The sequence below is a fragment of the Lissotriton vulgaris genome, chromosome 1_1 (assembly GCF_964263255.1).
Source record: "Lissotriton vulgaris chromosome 1_1, aLisVul1.2, whole genome shotgun sequence".
Lineage (NCBI taxonomy): Eukaryota > Metazoa > Chordata > Amphibia > Caudata > Salamandridae > Lissotriton > Lissotriton vulgaris.
The window spans coordinates 277154753-277178259 of NC_141685.1; the positions used below are offsets into that span (position 1 = coordinate 277154753).

The 23507-nt window shown below is 48.8% G+C and overlaps 1 non-coding gene across 1 annotated transcript; it reads right to left on the reverse strand.

The window, feature by feature from the left end:
* Positions 1–10841: 10841 nt before the first annotated feature.
* LOC147746925 (small nucleolar RNA SNORA35) lies at positions 10842–10969 on the reverse strand. Its single transcript, XR_015300300.1, has one exon. It is a non-coding gene; the product is annotated as a small nucleolar RNA SNORA35 (small nucleolar RNA).
* Between the last annotated feature and the right edge of the window lie 12538 nt (positions 10970–23507).

Consider the following 23507-nt stretch of genomic DNA (forward strand, 5'->3'; position numbering starts at 1 on the left):
AGGGCAGCAGAGGGCGCGAAAGGAGCTTCTTGTGCAAAGTCTCGAATATCACGGACGTCGTAGGTGTAGGAGCCGTCACCGTGATACCCAGCTTCGCGGCCCCCCTCAGGAGAACCTCCTGGAATGTACCTATGTCATCGATAGGAGACACCCTAGTCTCCGGGGAATCGGACAAAGTAGGGGAATAGGAGCGGGTCCTGGAAGATGTGTCGGTCCTGGATCTATGTCTCCGTATGGCGCCGTCTGGAGCGGGTGGAGGACCTGTGCCTGCTCCTCGACCGTTCCCTGCGTCTGGAGCGAGACTTCGATCTCCTGGGCCTCGGCCGGTCCACCGGTTTCTCCGGGGTGGCCGACTTGGGCTTCCGCGGTTCCTTAGAGGTAGGGAGTCTTCTTCGGAGGGGTAGGGAGATCGGGCAACGAGACCGACCTCGGCGGAATAGGTGGAGGCTTTTCATGCGGAGGAGGCAAAGGAGGAGGAGTAGGCATCCTCGGACGCGGGCCTCTAGGTAACGGAGGAGGAGGTTGAACAGGCTTCTCTGGCGTATACACCTCCGAGTACACCGATCCCGGTGACCCACCATCCTTCCTGGGCTGAGGGGAGCCCCCCACAGCCTTAGGCCGAGCAGCACAATCCTTAGACGCCTCCGACCGGCGTTCAGGCGGCAACCGTCGGCCCCTCGACGTCGAACGACCCTTCGGCGTCGACCGTCTCCTCCTCTTCGGCGTCGAACGGCTGCCGTGTCTCGACGTCGACCCGGACCATCTCGATGACGACCCTCTGCGCCTTGACGGCGAATTCTTGCGCCTCGACGGCGACCTCTTGGAGCGTCTCGACGTCGACCTCGACCTCCTACGCCTCGACGGCGAACGCCTCCGTCTCGCCGCCGAATGCTTCGACGGCGGGCTTGATGACGAGGATCCCCTCGACGACGATGAAGCCTTGCGTCTTGACGGCGATCGACGGTATTGCCTCGGCGGCGTGCGTCGACGCCGATCCTGTCGACGCCGAGAGCTCGACGTCGACGCCGAAGACAGCGACGATGAGACAGTCTCTGCGTTCGACGGCGGCCTATGCAGGTCCCTCGACGTCGACGTTTACTCGACCCAGAGCCCTGGGGAGATGGGGAGCCGGCCTTAGACCTTCCCCTCGACGTCTTGGGGGGTGCCACCGACCCAGACGGAGAATGGGGAGGAGAGCTGGTCTTCCTGCCCCCGGGGAGCCCCCCAGGGGCCTCAGCATGGGCAGAGGAAGTCCCTCCAGACCCACCTTGCGTCTTCTGTCTTCTTTCTTCGAGGCCCTGAAGCCTGATCTTCAGTCTGTCCTTCAGGGTTCTGCCAGAGAAACCTTGGCAGATCTCACACTCCTCAGGGATGTGGGAAGAGGGGAGGCAGAGGATACAGACCTCATGGGGGTCTGTCTTGGCCTTCTTCCTGGAGCACTCCGGGCATTTGTCAAATAATGCAGGCATTATGGACAACAAAAGGGTGCAAAAACCAAGAAGAAAGTCACCAAAGTACTTTAAAAGTACACAAAATCGAATTTAGTGAAAAAACACCAACAAAAACCTTTGAAAAGGGAGAGCTCAATGCTCCAGGGTCCTGCTTGCAGGAGTCGGAAAAAAGAACTGAAAGTAAGAGACCTGCAGGGCATTCTGGGATACTGTGAAGTTCTGGAAAGTTCTCTTAAAGGCACAGTATCCTATTCTGAGCCACATAATGGCAGCCTATGGGGCTTGTCTGTCCATGTCTTCCTCTCTATCATTCAGAGGGGTTTTTGATGAAGGCAAGGGAAATCTGGACAGACTTTGCTGTTTTGTGGATTTTTGGTGGAATTTCTAGCTGAAGTACTGGACAGTGTAGCCCTTTTAGGCTGCATTATATGTCTTTAAATTCTCTCTTAAGTGTCTGTGCAGTTCTGCATTTTTTCGACACTTTAGAGATTATTTTTGATTGCTCCGAGGTCCACGCACATGGGCGGGACTATTCACTAGATTATGACTATACACAGAGATCCCCTACTACAGAACAGAGCATAGGAGTACAATAAGATGCAGGAAGAACATCAGCAGACTCACCACTCACTTTATCACCCACTGCCACACACCCAACGACCTAACCTGGACTGTTATTGAACAAATCCCAGAGAGCGCAATTGACAATGACAAAAAACTATTGAGTAAAGAACAGCGATGGATATATCGCCTTTCAACAGCAACCCAGGGCCTCAACGATGCCATCCCATGGAATTCTCTGACATGTCCCTGACCACAGGAACTATACCACCTCCTTGACTAACCTGTGACAATCACACCCATCCTGGGCGGGTTGTCACTTAACTCTCTACAACCTGCAAATGAGTCCCCATGTAACATATCTCTTCGTGAGATAGAGCCCTACAGTTCTGAGTATTGGGGATCCTGGCGCCCCCCATGACTTTACCCACATTCACTATTATTGCCATTCACGTTAAGTCACACAATAACGCGCTTACAATGGCCACAGAGTATCTCCCACTGTTTTCATTATTTCTTTATTGTTTACTAATTTGCCAACACATTATGGCCTAATACAGCCCTTCACTGTACTTCTAACCTCATTCACACCCCGCTCTTAGCCGCTAGACAGTGGAACGGCATTGTGTGTTAACCTCCACTGCTCCGGTTAAACTGTCCCACTCGATTCCCAACCGGAGTGAATGACAACACAGTATGGCCCAATATAGTCTATCAATGTATTTTTATCCTCATGAACAACCCATTTATAACTGCGAGACAGTGGTATTGTGTGTTAATCTCCACCGCTCCTATTCCCAACCGGGCGATTGACTATACTCGCGCATGCGCAGGCATAACACTATCGACCCGCGCATGCGCATTACAACCAACGGCCACTGCGCATGCACGCCTCTATCTCGTAGCAGCACAGCAGCGCCCAGGCGCCCTCTCGGGCACAATGACTCGGCGAAACATAGCGTTTCGAGTCCTTCTACTCTTACCTCCACCAATTGCAGGTGCACATGATTATCCAATCAACCACAGTATATAACACGCAGCAGAACCGGCCATTACCCACCAGTATGCAAAGGAGGCACTACAGGTCCAGAGCAGGCTCTGCCCAGAAAAGCTGTGAGTATGAGAAACAACCACCACTACCACTGGTAAGCGCTACCTTTTCTTCCTTTACAGGTCTCCTAACTTGAGTGGCCAAAACCTTTCTCCCCATAGGGTCAACCCCTTGCCACTTCTCCACCTTGAAGCCAAAAACTGCTAAAACAAGCGTAAGAAGCAACGCTTGCGCCTCTTCACACATATGCACAATGTATGTGACACCCGTGTTTTAGCCACGCCACGCCCGAACTAAGATTTCAAATCTCACCTTAATGGTACCACCAGTACCATTACACTGTAGCCGTCTATAGTCTACACCCCTATCGCTATAGTGCCGGCAATCAGATATGTATAATGCCATACATCTTAGCGACTTTCTTTTTCCCTGTATGTTTTGTCCTTGTCCATATGTGTTACATGTACAGGTGTTTTTGAGAAGGGAATCCCCCCTCTCACACATAGATAAAACACTTTAGGGCGTGTATACACATAGTCTGAATTACACACCCACTAGTTTTAGTCACACCCACACCGTTTTATTTAGGTCCTGAAGAAAGCCAGCATATTCATAAGGCACTGGCTGAAACATGTCGACCCACCACTGGATGTGAGAGGTCGTAACTCGCCTCCAACATCCAATAGCCTATTTTTTAACCGCTGACGGAGGCCCAGGTATTAAAGTTTAATTTACCCTTGGGTACTGGGACCCCCGCCAAGCCGGTTTAACATCACTACCCTGACACTCCTCACTGCACACTCAGCAACATACCTGCTCCGCTGTAATCAGGCGCCGAAGCACACCCGGGACACGTTAGGTGTCACTGGGTGGGCTCGATGATGAAGCATGCCACCAACTAGGTTGGTGGGTGAGGGCTTCATGAACACACCTACCAGGTGTCCCCACCCCCGACGAAACATACGAGTCCTTTACTTTCGGTAATTTTGTAATAGATGAGCTAGTCTCCTTTTGATTAATCACGCCTCACAATACTCCATGTGAAAATATCGCTAAACAAGGTTTGTGGTATTTACAAGGACCCCAAATCCGGCGTAGCGATAATCTTAATCGCGCCAATGCGCCCGTAGCTCTGGATTTTAACATCTATTAAAATTCAGACTAGGGCATACTTTACATGGGATGTGGATTATGTGGTTACGACCACATGTTTGTATCAGCAATGTGTTCGCTGTTTAGCGGTTTGCCCATCTTTGCGCCAAGGCAGGACTATTTATCACCTAGGTTATACATGTTTTAAATAACGCATTAACCATGCGATAAATATGAAAGCGCGTTCTGCAATATTTATCGCTGTCTGTTGCTAATTTGCCCCCAGATTGCCAGCCTTTCATTGCTTTGGAAAAACTTACCCCCAGGACAGCGTTAACATCCTGCGTGATGTGAATACCTAAATATCTCATCTTTCTTACGCAAGTCCAATTACTTCTCCAGTGTCGTGCAGTATGTCCTAATTTCAGAGTTAGGCTAATGATTAATGGGACCGCTGCATGTAAATCTGGGGTGTATGCCTTGAGAATGCGCACATACAAGACCACCTTTTCCCAATACTTATATCTAAAATCAATCCCTCGTCCGTCAGTGGTTCAATATAAAGACTGAATAATAATGGAATTGGAGGGCAGCCCGGCCTGGTCCCCCCTCATGATTTTAAAGGGTGCAGTAAGGTTCCTATTCGCTACGACACTGGCAGTGTGTTTGGTATGTCATGGCCAATACCCTACAAAAAGTTCTACCAAGAGTATACAGTTCTAACATTGTCTGTAGGTAAACCCAATTTACCTGATCAAAAGCCTTTGTGGCTTCTAGAGCAATAACTCAGGGGTACTTTATATGTGGTGTCCCCATCAATTGCACCTTTCAGAGTGAACTTGTGCATTCATCTCACTCTTCCAAAATCCTTCTGGTTTTAATGAAGGAGGTCCCCAACTACTCCATTCAATCTCCACCAGAATTTTAGAAAATTCATACTAATATAATAAAGAGAGAGCCCAAACCTTTGAGGTTGGTAATCCCAGGAACCACAGCACCTATCACAACACCCAATACAGCGTTGGATAGGGCAGTTGCAGCAGAAGGACATAGGCTATGCAGACGCCCACCCTATACATTTAAAAATTAAAAGAACCATGCCAGAAAAGTAGTCCCTCGTGGGCGTGTCTGCTTTGTGCTGTGGGCTTGTGCTGGGGGGTGGGGGGGCATGACAAGTGCTGGGGGCGTGTGGTACGTTCCGCCCTTCGGGCTTGACTGTTTCCATGAGGCACAGGGTCAAGGCTGATTTGCATATGGCCATGTCTGAACTGGGGTGGTGTGGAGTGCAAAAAAAAATGATGGATTTAGGCCCAGATCTCTGTATTGGGGTGAATGTATGACATTGTTCTGCATTCTGTCCATCAACTGTTGTTTTTACGTTCTGCCCTTCATGCCATGTCTCATATCATGTGCTGTGGGCGTGTGCGGGCGCGCATTATGTCAAATATTTCATTGTATTTTCTTGCCAGTTTCTGTACATTCCAGCTCGGGGTGTCCACCCTGCTCCCTTTAAATACCCCTGCACCCCATAATCAAAACCCACCCGTACTCCTTAAAATACCCCAACACCCTTAAACACTAACCCATCTTAACCCTATAAATATACCCTGTACCCCAAAACCCAAACCTAAATCCTAAAAATACCCCTGAACCCCAAAAACCAAACCTACCCCTGAACCCTAATACCCCTGTACCCCAAACCTAGCCCTGAACCCTAAAAATACACCTGTACCTCAAAACCCATACCTATCCCTAAACGCTAAAACTACCCCTGTACCCCATAACCCAAAACTATAGCTGAACTCTTAAAATACCCAAACACCCCAAAACATATACCTCAGTACCCCAAAACATATACCCCTATACCCATACTTACCTTATCCAAACATTTAAAATAAACATGCTTTTACCATTCATGCATTTACAACGAATTCGTTGTAAATGTATGCGTGTTAAAAGCATATAAAATGTAATGCCATGCGTTATAATGGCATTGCGGAGTCATGGTACTTTTATAATGAAAGTATGCGGAGTGATGGTCTACGGAAAGAAAGTTGCGGGATAATGGGCATTTACCCTCCCCCGGTAAGTACATTGGTGGCACAGCGGCCCACATCTCCAGCAACATACTCATATTTTTTCACCACCGATTTGAAAAATGCACAGGTCTCTCTCATTGATGGCCAGCACCGACATACACTTTTAGACACACCTCCCACAAGTTCTAGAATTGCAAACTTTAGAGCTGGGGAGCTACGTTCGAATCTCGGCATCAGCTCAACATCCTGTGATTCCAGGCAAATTGCTTTGTCTCCCTGTGCCTATCACAAATTAATGTGTTCTTCTGTAATGTAAATTGTGCTCATGCCATGTTGCCGAGTTCGCGCTATATAATATTGCAAGGAAAAATAATGTAGGGAAACTAGAGTTCACACACTACTGAATGCGCACTCTTAAGTGCATCAGCAGTGCACTGTGAATAAGCGTTTCACATGCCTGTCACAGATAAGAAATGCTATCAAAACTAAATCATACAAAACAATACACTACTGGCCGGCAGCAATTGACACCTGGAAAACGTCGGGAGGGGCTGCTAGTATTCCATAATTTTATATCCTCAAGAGACTTCTCTGGTTTTAAAATTAGGGTCACTAGGGCCTCATTCCAAGATGCAGGCATTTCCGCAACATTCTGGAAGATGTCTGGAAACAGCTTAGTAATAACCAGGAACAAGACATCTCCTTATAGCGTACATATTTATGTTGGTCGCCCATCCAGTCTTACTGCTTTACCCAACCTAATTGTTCTCTTGACTTTAATGGGCATTATACTGTGAATAGCTGTATTACTATCCTCACTAATACTAGGTGGAATATCCTGGTTCAGCCCGGTTTTAACCTCTTCCTATGTGGTCACTGACCACTCCCGATATAGACCTTAACAGTAGTTCTGAAAAGCTTCCGATATCCTCCTGTTAAGAAGGCCTTGTGGGTATCCAAAACCACCCCCACAGGGGTACTATCCCAGTTCATATTAAAGCATTCCTGTCTCTAGCATTAACCGCTTTTATAGCTGCCTCATCCTGCAGCTGTGTGAAATTTACGGTCCAACTTCTTTAACCTATCCTAGTAGACAGACATAACTAGTGTCTGCAGAATGATCTGACAAGTGGGCACCTAAGAGGGTCTTATTTACAAGGCAGCATTAAGTAGCTTAACACCACCTTGTAAATATGGCAAGGCCAGATCACTATAGGAATGTCAGGAAAAGTAACCAATCCCACTGAAATAGAGGCTTGTACATATGCCTTAGAGCAGGGGGTCTTCAAACTGTGGGGCGCAACCCCCAGGGGGGCCGTGGAGCAATGCAAAGGGGGTCACGCCTTCAGTCATACTTCTTCCAAGGCCCACAGGCTGCAGCACCCCTCCTCATGTTTCAGCCCGGCAGCTGCTGCAGTGTAACTCAAGCTGTGGGCTGGGCAGTGTCTAGTCATCTCCAACACAAGTCTTTAAAGACCATTTGCATATTTACATGCCTTTGTAAACTGATTAGAGAGGTGTCGTTTTTTTCCTGGTTTCAGTACCCCCTGGGCCCCCACTGTGCCTGTTCCTTACATTTGCATTTTACAATTACTGCTATAGTGTGAAAATGTATTTAATGAAAAGGAATATAAAGTATGGTTTGCCAAAAGAAAAATGCCTGCCTCTTTTGTTCAAAGATCGCCTCTTGACACTAAATAGACTCTTAAATACAAAATAATCAATGCATTAGTTACATGACTTCTGTCTTTTTCCCTCTTTGTGAGTCAGGGGATCATGGAGGCAGCCCTAGAACACAATCAAGTGTTTTCCATTTATATTTGTTGTTCAAATATGCACAGATAAGTGCTTAAAATACAGCTTTAGGTGTCAACTTATTTTTGTATCGACTGAGCCATCAAAATAATCTGCTGGCAACTTTAACTATAGGATTAAGTTTGTTGCAGAATCAGCACATTATTTATTTCCTCCACCCTCGATCCATGCCGCAGTAGTATAACTTAGATCTTAAACCCTACACCGCCATCAAGAACATGCTGAGTTACTTAGAGTGTATGGAAATGCACTCTGCATTCAGACAAATCGCCCCTCATTCTCGGCCTTCACTTTCACCGCGCACTCACACCGATCATCATGCACTCACTGATCAACATGCACTCACCATTCACCCTGCACTCACAGTGATCACTGCACTCACAATGCGTTGCGCTATTCACCCTATACCTCATGCTGCAGTCACACGAGTTCACTACTCATCCTGCACTCTTGACACTTCACTCACCGGACCCCCTCACTGCTCAATAAGCAACTCAAACAAGCCCATCAGTAATCATACATTTGTTCGTCCCATTCTGAACTTTCATCCGCACCCAAATTCATACGCCACCTCACACCTTGCAGTTACCTCTTACCCTACTCTCGCACTGTTGCATCGTTCATCGTGCACTGTCACCCACAGCGTGCAGAGGGTTAATGTGCCTGCTAGAAAGAACATGTACCATGCAGATCACAGAACAGAATAAACTAGGAGTAGCGCTGTAAAAAAAAAGTTTGTCAGAAAGGTGCTAGATATATGCGGTGCATTGTTAAAGTGAGAGGTTGAATGGGGAGAGATGCTGTGAAAAGGGGTAAAAGAAAATGGCCTGCAAAGTGAGAGAAGGAGAGAGGGGTGAGAGGAAAGCTGCATGGGTAAACTGTTTAACTCTGCACAAAACCGTGAGGTTTTTAAGGGACCCCTGCCTCTCCTGGCCAGGTGAGCTTCTAATGTGGCAGCACGTATTGCTGCAGACTGGAAGGCCCTTCTCAAAGGTGGACTAGAAATCTTTGATGTCAATTGCTGTATTGGTTATAAACGGTTACTGATGGGGTGAAATATTTCCTCAGTGTTACTGTGTGTAAAAAAAAAATGTCAGAATGAAGCAATGCTATCCCAAAATAGGCGGCATCACAACATCACTTACATTTTCTTCCCACACAATTTAGTCAAGCATGTTGCGTAATTTGGTCCTCACTTGCCTCAATTCTAGTAGCCCTGCCTACGGGTTTAGAAATTTGTCAGAGGGGAACCTTGCGCCTCGAAATGAAGACCTCTGCCTTGGAGTCACTGGTAAATATTCTCTTTTCTACAAGACATTGGTCTTTGGATTCTGCACCTAAAAGGTCACGCTTACGATTGGGGGGCCGCCGCCAGTGAGGAAATAAAAGGAGCCCAGCACCAGAATTAAATACAAGCACTGTCAAAGTCAATAGGTCTCACCTACACAAGAGCTATGAAAATGTTTGGAAATGTTGTGCACCAGCATGTCTGCTGTCAGGCATTGTTTAAAGTTAGGAGACTGGAGTACCATAAACCAGAGTGTCATGAAAGGAGTAGAATATGTATTAGTCAAATAGTGTGTCAAAGCTAAATGGCATAATTCCTTAGAAGGTGGTGTGCAGAATGTAGTACTTTTGGGAGTATATTGTAATGAAGTGGCATGGTATAGAAAGGAGTAACAGGTCGTGGACTAACGTGACATGAGGACACTGTGTAGAATGGCATATAATTGTGGTGTAGCATAAATAGTCCAGAGTGGACTGGAGATCATGGTAGTGGATTATAGGTGGAGTGTAGTAGATAAGAAATACAGGGTAGAGTGCTTTGGGCGCAGAGTAGATTGCAGTGCCCTAGTATCATTGAATTCATTGTTAGAGTACAGTCTTATAGTGTCAGAGTGGTCTTGTAGGTTGCAGTAGTGCACAGCTGTTGGCGCAGTAGTTGGCATAGGTGGTGCAGAGTAGCACAAAGTAGAGTGCAGTAGCAGAGTATCAGGCTGATAGCAGTGGGGAAATGAGCAGCAGCAAGTCATTCGGTAATGGGCCATCACTAGTGACAGAATTTAGCTGTGTAAAATACGCAGTCATTTAAATATTGTCAGTTGCATAGAATTATGAAAAATATGAAGGGGCCGATAAATTGTAGATGACATTTGCAGAGTGGACTGGTGCATGGTTGAAATAGAGTGTGAAGTGCCATTGAGTGACTATGGTGCAATGGCGTACAACTAATTGGCATAAAATGCAAGAGAATGGGGGAGATTTTTGTATAGCAGCATGTCTACCAGCCACTGAGAGCAAGATACCTGCTGTGAGTAAATGTGACACTTTGAAAGGGGAGTAAGTTCAACTGAAGAATGCATCACAAAAAAAATCTTCTAATTTTCTCCCATGTCAAAGGGTCTTTAAAAACAGCAGTCATTTGAAATCTGCTTTTAACACCTCACCTGGGTCAGTAAGTATAATTTTGTTGGTACCTTAACACACCAACCCTAAACAGCAGCATTACCACCCCATGGGTCCCGCACCCTACATGACCCAAGTCAAAACCAGCACACTATTATTTACTGGATGGCGAAATAATCCTGCAGTGTGATTATTAAAGAGTCTGGCAATTAACCACTTTAAAGTGATTTAACATCAAGACACCCCAATGATTGAAAGAAATGATAAACTGAACCAAACAAGCTTGATTACTCATGCGCATAGCTTCTACAGCATGGAATTAATACGAATCACACTGAAAACAGTCGATTGGCCAGAGCATGGGATTGTTAAAAGTATATGATTCCCCACCAAAAATGACTAGCAAAAATTGTAGGCAGTGTTCAATTCTGTACCCAACTTTCGGAAGGAGCAAGCTATTCAACAAGCCTGCCCTTTCTGCAAGAAGGGATTTGCTCTAGCACTGGAATGAGACCACAAGGCCAGTAAGACCAGATAGTCACTTGACAGTGCAGCCCACACGACTTTCATAGCATCTGGGCTCTACCCTAAAAAAAGTCATTCGACAGCCAATTAAAGATAAATACACTTTTATTAGACAGTAAAACAATTGCCGAAGCGCGTTCAATTCTTCAGGGGCGGACCTGCCAGATGGGCCACGTCCAACAGCGACATCTCGGCGGAGCAAGCAGAGGCCCAGACCGTTTGTCGACGGCCTGCCAGAAAAGATCGAAACCACTGGAGCACCGTCCCCTGGAGACCGATCTCTGAGAGTCTTTCAAGAAGACCCTCATGGGGGACGGTGTCAAAGGCCGCCGACAGATCTAACATCACCAGCATCGCTCTCCCACCCGAATCCAGCACCTCCTTTATCGCCTCCGAGACTTCCAGGAGAGCTGTTTCGGTGCTAAGATTGGCGCGGAAACCTGACTGGGTAGGGTGCAGTAGGTCGTGGGACTCCAAGTAATCGGCAAGCACCTTATGCACATGCTTTTCAATGACCTTCGCGAAGGCCGGCAGGAGCGAGATAGGTCTATAATTCGCCAACACCTCCGCATCCAGACCAGGCTTTTTAAGCAGGGGAATAATCATTGCCTGCTTCCAGGCCTGGGGAACCACGCCCTGTGCAAGAGAACAGTTCAACAGGGGGTTCACAAGTGGATTAATGACAGCTGCCATTTTAGCCAGAAATTTAGCGGGGCAGGCATCCCGAGGGGAACCGGATTTAAGCCCAGCCATCAGGTCAAATGACGCGGCCATCGAGAGAGGCGGGAAGGCTACCAGGGCCACACCTGCGTTAGGCAGGGTAACAGCGGTATTCTCCACCCGATCGGGCATCTCAGGCTCCAGCACAGGGAAGGAGTCCTGGATCCGTTGGATCTTAGATGTGAAAAAGTCCGCAATCGCCCTGACCCACGGCGCAGGAGGGGGGGCCTGAGTTGGTACCTCGCGTGAGGTTGTAAACTCCCGCACAATGGCGAAAAGCTCCTTACAGGAATTGGAGGCAGCTTCAATTTTTCTCGCGAAATAAGCCTTTTTCTCCGAGAGGATGTTCCGATGATAGGCTTTAGCCAAAGACCTGTAGGCGAGTTTCGCCGTTGCGTCGTATTTCACGCGCCATGCTCTTTCCGCTACCTTGCATTGCCGACGTGAAGCCGCCAATGCTGCCGTAAACCAAGGGGCAGATGCACCTTTTTCAGGTTTGCGGAGGGGTCTCAGAGGCGCCAGGTCATTAAGTCTCTCTGAAAGCCAGGCCTGCACTCGCTCCACATCCTCCTCTAAGACCCCCGTTAGCGCACAGGGATGGTCAACGCAGGACTGAGCCAGCAGTTCCGGAGTAACCCGGTGAAGTGCCCTGAATCCCACGGGAGTCTGCCGGGGGGCAGGGGAAGGCTTCCTAACTTCCGGGAAATAAAATTTCACCAGCCTATGATCAGACCAAAGCACCTGAATAGGAGCCAGCATCTCTATGGGGGTCGTAGAAAAGGTCAGATCTAGGGTATGTCCCTTCTCATGGGTCGGTCCAACATGATAGGGAACCAGGCCCAGAGGGGCTGTGACATCCAGCATTTTAATCGCGTCAGTATCCGTTTCCACGTCCATGTGGACATTAAAGTCCCCGGCAACAATACAATGCTCTGACGTGAGTAGCAAGGAGGAGGTCACCGACTGAAACTCTTCAAAGAAAGAGCCCGTGGGCCCTGGCGGCCGATAAACTAGAAGACCCTTCAGCGATTGGTGTGGAGAAAGGATAATGGCAAAGGCAAGGGATTCGCAATCCTTAATCGCGTCCGAGGGGATGATGGTACAGGTGGCCATTTTGTTCACTATTAGTGCAACCCCACCTCCACGCCCCTTTGGCCTATCCTGCCTGAAGATATTATACTCGGGCGGAATAGCAGTGGCAATATCTGGGTTGGACGCCTCGCCGAGCCACGTCTCGGTGAGCATCAGAAATAAAGGTTTTTCTGACTCTAACAGATCGAATATATCCAGAGCATGCCGACCAAGAGATCTAGTATTAAGCAGTACCCTACTACGGTTTCCCACCGATGTATCCCCAAGGACCAATGCCACTGTTCGCAGGCCAATGGCCAACCATCTCTGGTATTTAACCTATCCGGCACCCCTCTGACTACCAAAGAACAGTCAGTACTGGAAAAAGGCCTATCATTTGTCCCCACCACCAGGCTCGACAAATTTAAATTACATGTAGAATTGGCCCAATTCTTTAGAAAATTAAAACTGAAATCCTTCTTTGAGAAATCCACCCCCGAGACTGACCAAACCAAAGAAAACCCCAACATCACCGGCCTCAGAACGAAATCCACGTTCGTCCCACCTCCCTCAGCCATCCCTCCAGAAATTACGACAACCTACTACAAGCCAACTGCGAGGAACTCACTGCTCCACTTCACGAGCTTCCACCCTCGCCCCCTCAGAGAAAACCTGCCCTTCGGCCAGTTCTTGCGTATACGCAGAAACTGCACCAACATTACCGACTACAAGAAACAATCTACGGAACTGGCCACAAAACTGGAGTACAGAGGCTACCCTAAGGCCATCATCAGAAAAACGCAGAAAAGAGCAAGGAACCAGAATCGTGAAGCCTTACTCGAGAACATCACAAACGACAAACAAGAACAACCCATCACCTGTGTCACCACCTATAACACAGCGTCCAATGAAGTAGCCAAAGTCATCAAAAAACACTGGAAAATCATCAACTCTGGACAGAGGAAATGGAACAGCCCAAGATTTGCGTACAAACGATGCAACAATCTGAAAGACCAACTGGTCAGTACCCGACCCAGACCGCAACCCAAGCAACCCATGAACACTATCCTAAACGCATGGGGCCTCCCAAAGATCACTGGACATTACCCCTGCAATGACTGCAGCGTATGTCACCTTACCACACACACCAAAACCCTGGACTTGGAGCCCAATAAGGTCTGGACTCAACGAAACCACACCAATTGCAACTCCCGCAACGTGATATATCTACTCACATGCACGTGCGGTCTCCGCTATGTCGGAATGACAACACGCAGTCAAGACAGGAATAAGGAGTAGTTTCTTTTCTGTAACTCCAGTTCTGTAGTATGGGTATCTCTGTTATAGGCATAATCTAGTGATAAGTCCCGCCCATGTGCGTGGACCCCGGAGCAATCAAAAATAATCTCTAAAGTGTCGAAAAAATGCAGAACTGCACAGACACTTAAGAGAGAATTTAAAGACATATAATGCAGCTTAAATGGGCTACACTGTCCAGTACTTCAGCTAGAAATTCCACCAAAAACCCACAAAACAGAAAAGTCTGTCCAGATTTCCCTTGCCTTCAGCAAAAACCCCTCTGAATGATAGAGAGGAAGACATGGACAGACAAGCCCCATAGGCTGCCATTATGTGGCTCAGAATAGGATACTGTGCCTTTAAGAGAACTTTCCATAACTTCACAGTATCCCAGAATGCCCTGCAGGTCTCTCTTACTTTCAGTTCTTTTTGAAGGCGTAACACGCCAGACCTGTAGCATTCCGTACATGAATATCTGTCTCCACCGGGGAGGAGGGTGGGCGCTTATGACTATAACAGAGATAACCCTACTACAGAACTGGAGTTACAGAAAAGAAACTACTCCTTCTGTAGTAGGGGATCTCTGTGTATAGTCATAATCTAGTGAATAGAATGGCAAGCCCATCCCCACACCAAAAAAGGCGGTGGAGAAAGAGAACCAACACCACTATTGTGCGAACAAATTCCGCAGCGAAGCCTGTCCAACCTGAGCATCCGCCCTGGCATCAGCGTCCAGACAGTAATGCTTAGCAAAGGTATGAACCGACTTCCAAGTGGCGCCTTGCAAATTTCTGCAATCGGCACATTACGGAGCAAGGCTGTCGTGGCAGCTTTGCCCCTGGTGGAATGAGCCTTAGGCTTACCTCCTAAGGGCTTATTAGCTTTCTGGTAACAAAACTGTATGCAGGACACAATCCACCTAGAGATGGACTGCTTAGAGGTCGCAAGACCCGTCCTGACTGACCCGTAATTGATAAACAATTGGTCTGACCTACGAATATCTTTGGTCTTATCCAGATAAAATTTCAACACCCTCCTAACATCCAGGGAATGTAAAGACCTTTCCGCTGGAGATGAAGGATTCAGAAAAAACGTAGGCAAAGTTATAGTTTGGTTGACATGAAAGTCAGAAATAACCTTGGGAAGAAATTTAGGGTGAGTACGCATAACAACCTTAGCAGCATGAAATACAGTATAAGGTTCATTACAACACAACGCCTGAATTTCACTCACCCTGCGGGCCGATGTAATGGCCACGAGGAACGCCGCCTTCCAGGACAGGTGCTGCAACAAAGCCTTGTGAATGGGTTCAAAAGGCTCCTTCATCAAACTGGACAGCACCACATTCAATTCCCATGAAGGCGAAGGAAGCCTGACAGGAGGGAACACCTTCTTCAAGCCTTCCAAAAAATCCTTGATCACAGGGATCTGAAAGAAGGAAGTCTGTGAAGGGCTTTTCCTGTAGGCAGTCAATGCAGCAAGATGAATCCTAATAGAGTGAACATTAAGGCCAGATCGCGCCAAATGCAGAAGGTAGGGAAGGATGACATCTACCTTACACGTAGTAGGATCAAAGTTCCTGGACACACACCAGATACAAAACCTCTTCCACTTGTAAGCGTAGGACGTCCGAGTGGAGGGCCTCTTAGACTCCTTCAGTATGTCCATGCAATCCTCTGGTAGATTCAAATGGCCATATTGCACTACCTCAGGAGCCATGCCGCCAAACTCAAGGATGAGAGGTTGGGGTGCACCATCTGCCCCCCGAACTTCGTGAGAAGGTCCGGCCTGCACGGCAACCATATGTGTGGAAGGAGGGACCGGTGTAGAAGGTCCGTGAACCACCACTGTCTGGGCCATCCCGGGGCAATCAGGATCATCCGTGCCCTGGACCGGGACAGCTTGATGAGCACTGCCGGAATCAGAGGGATGGGCGGAAAAGCGTAAACAAAGCTGTTCGACCAGTTGATCCAGAGTGCATTCCCCAGCGTCCCCTGCTGGAAGTACCTGGAGGCGAAGTCTCGCATTTGCTGTTTTCGGCGGTGGCGAACAGATCTACGTCTGGAGTCCCCCACCGTGCGAAGACTTCTCCTAGTACGTCGTCGTTTATGACCCACTCGTGATTTTCCAGAAGCAGTCTGCTCAGTGCGTCTGCCTGAACATTCTGCACACCCGGCAGATGTGTAGCCGTTATCGTCAATCCTCTCACCAGAAGCCAGTGCCAGATCGTCTGCGCCTCTCGAGACAGGGTGCGCGATCTCGACCCCCCCTGCTTGTTGAGGTAATACATCGTGGTCGTATTGTCAGTCTGTACAAGCAGAGAGTTGGTCCGGAAGGACGGATGAAAGGCCTTCAGTGCCAAGTGAACAGCCCTGAGTTCCAGGAAATTGATGTGATACGTGGACTCCGCCGGAGACCACGTGCCTTGGATCTGTAAGTCCCCCGAATGCGCTCCCCAGCCCTGGAGAGAAGCATCCGTCACGATTGTCTGAGTAGGGATGTCCTTGAGGAAGGGAACTCCTCTGAGGAGATTCTCCGCTGAACACCACCACTTCAGAGACTGAAGAGCATGCAGAGACAGTCGTATCTTGTCGTCCCAAGATCCTTTCCTCTGGTCCCATTGGTCCTCCAAGCACTCCTGCAGAGGTCTCATGTGTAGCCGTGCGTGAGGAAGATACAAGAGGCCATCGACCCCAGTAGAGAAGACACCGTCCTCACTGTTGTAGATGGAGCGGTCATAAGAGCCTGAGCCTTCCGAAGGATCGATCGCCGTCGCTCCTCCGAAGGAGACACGCTTGCTGACAGCGTATCGATGGTGGCCCCCAAGTATTGAATACATTGGACCGGGATCGGGACAGACTTGGACATGTTGTGCGAAAACGGCAGGTTGGCCACTCGCTGTTGTGCCTCAGGCTTGAGAGACGTAAGTCTGAGCCACGCATGGCGGCGCTGGTTGATACCGTGGCAGTAGCCATGTGCGGCCAACAAGGAGATATCCGCCGCGGCACTGATGGCCTGGTTCGAGACCAGCATCCCCTCCTTGACAATCTCCATGAAGTCCTCCCTCCTGTCACGCGGCACAAGGTCCGCGAACTGCTCCATGGAGTCCCACAGCGCACGGTCATATCGTCCCAGTAATGCCGAGTCGCTGGAAGCCTTCATCGTGGTGGAAGAGGTGCCACATGCCTTCCTTTCCGCCGAGTCAATCCAGCGGCTCTCCTTGTCCGGAGGCACGGTGGAGGACGGGGAGGTAGAATGCTGTTTCCTGGCCGCCGTAACAATCACTGAGTCGGGGACTGGGTCCAACCTCAGGAAGGCAGGGTCTGAGTCCGGTGCCCTGTACTTTTTCAAAAGTCTAGACGGGGCGGCCTTCACCACTGCAGGTGTAAGAAATAGTACTTCTGCCGGTTCAACCAGTCCCGGAACCAAGGGCAGCAGAGGGCGCGAAAGGAGCTTCTTGTGCAAAGTCTCGAATATCACGGACGTCGTAGGTGTAGGAGCCGTCACCGTGATACCCAGCTTCGCGGCCCCCCTCAGGAGAACCTCCTGGAATGTACCTATGTCATCGATAGGAGACACCCTAGTCTCCGGGGAATCGGACAAAGTAGGGGAATAGGAGCGGGTCCTGGAAGATGTGTCGGTCCTGGATCTATGTCTCCTATGGCGCCGTCTGGAGCGGGTGGAGGACCTGTGCCTGCTCCTCGACCGTTCCCTGCGTCTGGAGCGAGACTTCGATCTCCTGGGCCTCGGCCGGTCCACCGGTTTCTCCGGGGTGGCCGACTTGGGCTTCCGCGGTTCCTTAGAGGTAGGGAGTCTTCTTCGGAGGGGTAGGGAGATCGGGCAACGAGACCGACCTCGGCGGAATAGGTGGAGGCTTTTCATGCGGAGGAGGCAAAGGAGGAGGAGTAGGCATCCTCGGACGCGGGCCTCTAGGTAACGGAGGAGGAGGTTGAACAGGCTTCTCTGGCGTATACACCTCCGAGTACACCGATCCCGGTGACCCACCATCCTTCCTGGGCTGAGGGGAGCCCCCCACAGCCTTAGGCCGAGCAGCACAATCCTTAGACGCCTCCGACCGGCGTTCAGGCGGCAACCGTCGGCCCCTCGACGTCGAACGACCCTTCGGCGTCGACCGTCTCCTCCTCTTCGGCGTCGAACGGCTGCCGTGTCTCGACGTCGACCCGGACCATCTCGATGACGACCCTCTGCGCCTTGACGGCGAATTCTTGCGCCTCGACGGCGACCTCTTGGAGCGTCTCGACGTCGACCTCGACCTCCTACGCCTCGACGGCGAACGCCTCCTTCTCGCCGCCGAATGCTTCGACGGCGGGCTTGATGACGAGGATCCCCTCGACGACGATGAAGCCTTGCGTCTTGACGGCGATCGACGGTATTGCCTCGGCGGCGTGCGTCGACGCCGATCCTGTCGACGCCGAGAGCGCGACGTCGACGCCGAAGACAGCGACGATGAGACAGTCTCTGCGTTCGACGGCGGCCTATGCAGGTCCCTCGACGTCGACGTTTACTCGACCCAGAGCCCTGGGGAGATGGGGAGCCGGCCTTAGACCTTCCCCTCGACGTCTTGGGGGGTGCCACCGACCCAGACGGAGAATGGGGAGGAGAGCTGGTCTTCCTGCCCCCGGGGAGCCCCCCAGGGGCCTCAGCATGGGCAGAGGAAGCCCCTCCAGACCCACCTTGCGTCTTCTGTCTTCTTTCTTCGAGGCCCTGAAGCCTGATCTTCAGTCTGTCCTTCAGGGTTCTGCCAGAGAAACCTTGGCAGATCTCACACTCCTCAGGGATGTGGGAAGAGGGGAGGCAGAGGATACAGACCTCATGGGGGTCTGTCTTGGCCTTCTTCCTGGAGCACTCCGGGCATTTGTCAAATAATGCAGGCATTATGGACAACAAAAGGGTGCAAAAACCAAGAAGAAAGTCACCAAAGTACTTTAAAAGTACACAAAATCGAATTTAGTGAAAAAACACCAACAAAAACCCTTGAAAAGGGAGAGCTCAATGCTCCAGGGTCCTGCTTGCAGGAGTCGGAAAAAAGAACTGAAAGTAAGAGACCTGCAGGGCATTCTGGGATACTGTGAAGTTCTGGAAAGTTCTCTTAAAGGCACAGTATCCTATTCTGAGCCACATAATGGCAGCCTATGGGGCTTGTCTGTCCATGTCTTCCTCTCTATCATTCAGAGGGGTTTTTGATGAAGGCAAGGGAAATCTGGACAGACTTTGCTGTTTTGTGGATTTTTGGTGGAATTTCTAGCTGAAGTACTGGACAGTGTAGCCCTTTTAGGCTGCATTATATGTCTTTAAATTCTCTCTTAAGTGTCTGTGCAGTTCTGCATTTTTTCGACACTTTAGAGATTATTTTTGATTGCTCCGAGGTCCACGCACATGGGCGGGACTATTCACTAGATTATGACTATACACAGAGATCCCCTACTACAGAACAGAGCATAGGAGTACAATAAGATGCAGAAAGAACATCAGCAGACTCACCACTCACTTTATCACCCACTGCCACACACCCAACGACCTAACCTGGACTGTTATTGAACAAATCCCAGAGAGCGCAATTGACAATGACAAAAAACTATTGAGTAAAGAACAGCGATGGATATATCGCCTTTCAACAGCAACCCAGGGCCTCAACGATGCCATCCCATGGAATTCTCTGACATGTCCCTGACCACAGGAACTATACCACCTCCTTGACTAACCTGTGACAATCACACCCATCCTGGGCGGGTTGTCACTTAACTCTCTACAACCTGCAAATGAGTCCCCATGTAACATATCTCTTCGTGAGATAGAGCCCTACAGTTCTGAGTATTGGGGATCCTGGCGCCCCCCATGACTTTACCCACATTCACTATTATTGCCATTCACGTTAAGTCACACAATAACGCGCTTACAATGGCCACAGAGTATCTCCCACTGTTTTCATTATTTCTTTATTGTTTACTAATTTGCCAACACATTATGGCCTAATACAGCCCTTCACTGTACTTCTAACCTCATTCACACCCCGCTCTTAGCCACTAGACAGTGGAACGGCATTGTGTGTTAACCTCCACTGCTCCGGTTAAACTGTCCCACTCGATTCCCAACCGGAGTGAATGACAACACAGTATGGCCCAATATAGTCTATCAATGTATTTTTATCCTCATGAACAACCCATTTATAACTGCGAGACAGTGGTATTGTGTGTTAATCTCCACCGCTCCTATTCCCAACCGGGCGATTGACTATACTCGCGCATGCGCAGGCATAACACTATCGACCCGCGCATGCGCATTACAACCAACGGCCACTGCGCATGCGCGCCTCTATCTCGTAGCAGCACAGCAGCGCCCAGGCGCCCTCTCGGGCACAATGACTCGGCGAAACATAGCGTTTCGAGTCCTTCTACTCTTACCTCCACCAATTGCAGGTGCACATGATTATCCAATCAACCACAGTATATAACACGCAGCAGAACCGGCCATTACCCACCAGTATGCAAAGGAGGCACTACAGGTCCAGAGCAGGCTCTGCCCAGAAAAGCTGTGAGTATGAGAAACAACCACCACTACCACTGGTAAGCGCTACCTTTTCTTCCTTTACAGGTCTCCTAACTTGAGTGGCCAAAACCTCTCTCCCCATAGGGTCAACCCCTTGCCACTTCTCCACCTTGAAGCCAAAAACTGCTAAAACAAGCGTAAGAAGCAACGCTTGCGCCTCTTCACACATATGCACAATGTATGTGACACCCGTGTTTTAGCCACGCCACGCCCGAACTAAGATTTCAAATCTCACCTTAATGGTACCACCAGTACCATTACACTGTAGCCGTCTATAGTCTACACCCCTATCGCTATAGTGCCGGCAATCAGATATGTATAATGCCATACATCTTAGCGACTTTCTTTTTCCCTGTATGTTTTGTCCTTGTCCATATGTGTTACATGTACAGGTGTTTTTGAGAAGGGAATCCCCCCTCTCACACATAGATAAAACACTTTAGGGCGTGTATACACATAGTCTGAATTACACACCCACTAGTTTTAGTCACACCCACACCGTTTTATTTAGGTCCTGAAGAAAGCCAGCATATTCATAAGGCACTGGCTGAAACATGTCGACCCACCACTGCATGTGAGAGGTCGTAACTCGCCTCCAACATCCAATAGCCTATTTTTTAACCGCTGACGGAGGCCCAGGTATTAAAGTTTAATTTACCCTTGGGTACTGGGACCCCCGCCAAGCCGGTTTAACATCACTACCCTGACACTCCTCACTGCACACTCAGCAACATACCTGCTCCGCTGTAATCAGGCGCCGAAGCACACCCGGGACACGTTAGGTGTCACTGGGTGGGCTCGATGATGAAGCATGCCACCAACTAGGTTGGTGGGTGAGGGCTTCATGAACACACCTACCAGGTGTCCCCACCCCCGACGAAACATACGAGTCCTTTACTTTCGGTAATTTTGTAATAGATGAGCTAGTCTCCTTTTGATTAATCACGCCTCACAATACTCCATGTGAAAATATCGCTAAACAAGGTTTGTGGTATTTACAAGGACCCCAAATCCGGCGTAGCGATAATCTTAATCGCGCCAATGCGCCCGTAGCTCTGGATTTTAACATCTATTAAAATTCAGACTAGGGCATACTTTACATGGGATGTGGATTATGTGGTTACGACCACATGTTTGTATCAGCAATGTGTTCGCTGTTTAGCGGTTTGCCCATCTTTGCGCCAAGGCAGGACTATTTATCACCTAGGTTATACATGTTTTAAATAACGCATTAACCATGCGATAAATATGAAAGCGCGTTCTGCAATATTTATCGCTGTCTGTTGCTAATTTGCCCCCAGATTGCCAGCCTTTCATTGCTTTGGAAAAACTTACCCCCAGGACAGCGTTAACATCCTGCGTGATGTGAATACCTAAATATCTCATCTTTCTTACGCAAGTCCAATTACTTCTCCAGTGTCGTGCAGTATGTCCTAATTTCAGAGTTAGGCTAATGATTAATGGGACCGCTGCATGTAAATCTGGGGTGTATGCCTTGAGAATGCGCACATACAAGACCACCTTTTCCCAATACTTATATCTAAAATCAATCCCTCGTCCGTCAGTGGTTCAATATAAAGACTGAATAATAATGGAATTGGAGGGCAGCCCGGCCTGGTCCCCCCTCATGATTTTAAAGGGTGCAGTAAGGTTCCTATTCGCTACGACACTGGCAGTGTGTTTGGTATGTCATGGCCAATACCCTACAAAAAGTTCTACCAAGAGTATACAGTTCTAACATTGTCTGTAGGTAAACCCAATTTACCTGATCAAAAGCCTTTGTGGCTTCTAGAGCAATAACTCAGGGGTACTTTATATGTGGTGTCCCCATCAATTGCACCTTTCAGAGTGAACTTGTGCATTCATCTCACTCTTCCAAAATCCTTCTGGTTTTAATGAAGGAGGTCCCCAACTACTCCATTCAAACTCCACCAGAATTTTAGAAAATTCATACTAATATAATAAAGAGAGAGCCCAAACCTTTGAGGTTGGTAATCCCAGGAACCACAGCACCTATCACAACACCCAATACAGCGTTGGATAGGGCAGTTGCAGCAGAAGGACATAGGCTATGCAGACGCCCACCCTATACATTTAAAAATTAAAAGAACCATGCCAGAAAAGTAGTCCCTCGTGGGCGTGTCTGCTTTGTGCTGTGGGCTTGTGCTGGGGGGTGGGGGGGCATGACAAGTGCTGGGGGCGTGTGGTACGTTCCGCCCTTCGGGCTTGACTGTTTCCATGAGGCACAGGGTCAAGGCTGATTTGTATATGGCCATGTCTGAACTGGGGTGGTGTGGAGTGCAAAAAAAAATGATGGATTTAGGCCCAGATCTCTGTATTGGGGTGAATGTATGACATTGTTCTGCATTCTGTCCATCAACTGTTGTTTTTACGTTCTGCCCTTCATGCCATGTCTCATATCATGTGCTGTGGGCGTGTGCGGGCGCGCATTATGTCAAATATTTCATTGTATTTTCTTGCCAGTTTCTGTACATTCCAGCTCGGGGTGTCCACCCTGCTCCCTTTAAATACCCCTGCACCCCATAATCAAAACCCACCCGTACTCCTTAAAATACCCCAACACCCTTAAACACTAACCCATCTTAACCCTATAAATATACCCTGTACCCCAAAACCCAAACCTAAATCCTAAAAATACCCCTGAACCCCAAAAACCAAACCTACCCCTGAACCCTAATACCCCTGTACCCCAAACCTAGCCCTGAACCCTAAAAATACACCTGTACCTCAAAACCCATACCTATCCCTAAACGCTAAAACTACCCCTGTACCCCATAACCCAAAACTATAGCTGAACTCTTAAAATACCCAAACACCCCAAAACATATACCTCAGTACCCCAAAACATATACCCCTATACCCATACTTACCTTATCCAAACATTTAAAA